This window comes from Trypanosoma cruzi, assembly GCF_000209065.1.
Source record: "Trypanosoma cruzi strain CL Brener chromosome Unknown tcruzi_1047053445007, whole genome shotgun sequence".
In the NCBI taxonomy this organism is placed as follows: domain Eukaryota; phylum Euglenozoa; class Kinetoplastea; order Trypanosomatida; family Trypanosomatidae; genus Trypanosoma; species Trypanosoma cruzi.
In genome coordinates this window covers 1-840 of record NW_896546.1, presented here as the reverse complement: position 1 = coordinate 840, position 840 = coordinate 1, and the positions used below count along the sequence as shown (strand labels likewise).

At 59.6% G+C, this 840-nt stretch overlaps 1 non-coding gene across 1 annotated transcript; it reads right to left on the bottom strand.

Moving 5' to 3' along the window:
• Nucleotides 1-296: 296 nt before the first annotated feature.
• On the bottom strand, nucleotides 297-406 carry Tc00.1047053445007.10. The gene has a single exon (XR_008254480.1). It is a non-coding gene; the product is annotated as a 5S ribosomal RNA (M5) (ribosomal RNA).
• Nucleotides 407-840: the final 434 nt, after the last annotated feature.

Here is an 840-nt window from a genome sequence, read left to right as displayed (position 1 = left end):
GGCCAGTCGCTTTTTCACCGCGCCGGGGCGGGCCGGTGGGTGGGCTCTCCGAGCGCGCGGGCGCCGCAGCAAAAAAGAAAAATTACTGACGCAGTTTCCGCGCCACATGTGGGGAAGCGAGGCGTCCGGAGGCTTCATGGCAAAATCCGGAAAAGGGCCTGCGGAGCTTCATTTTTAAATTTGTTCTTGCCTTTTTTCCTACCGTTTTTTTTTCTATTTTCATCATCTCCCGCGGCTCTTCCGTGGCTTGCCTGTCGCCGGCGGGCGGGCGGCTGCGCATCGCGTGGCGCGTCGCCGGGTACGACCATACTTGGCCGAGTGCACCACATCCCGTCCGATTTGTGAAGTTAAGCGGCCACAGGCCTCGTTAGTACGGCGATCAGTGATGGCGCTGGAACCCGGGGTGCCGTACCCTTTCCACTATTTTTTTTTTTTTCCGCCACCGCGCGCCGCCAGTCGCTTCTTCACCGCGCCGGGGCGGGCGGTGGGTGGGCTCTCCGAGCGCGCGGGCGCCGCAGCAAAAAAGAAAAATTACTGACGCAGTTTCCGCGCCACATGTGGGGAAGCGAGGCGTCCGGAGGCTTCATGGCAAAATCCGGAAAAGGGCCTGCGGAGCTTCATTTTTAAATTTGTTCTTGCCTTTTTTCCTACCGTTTTTTTTTCTATTTTCATCATCTCCCGCGGCTCTTCCGTGGCTTGCCTGTCGCCGGCGGGCGGGCGGCTGCGCATCGCGTGGCGCGTCGCCGGGTACGACCATACTTGGCCGAGTGCACCACATCCACGCACTCCGAGGAAGGGCGCTAGATGCTTATTTCCTCTTCGAAGACCGCAAGACCTGGC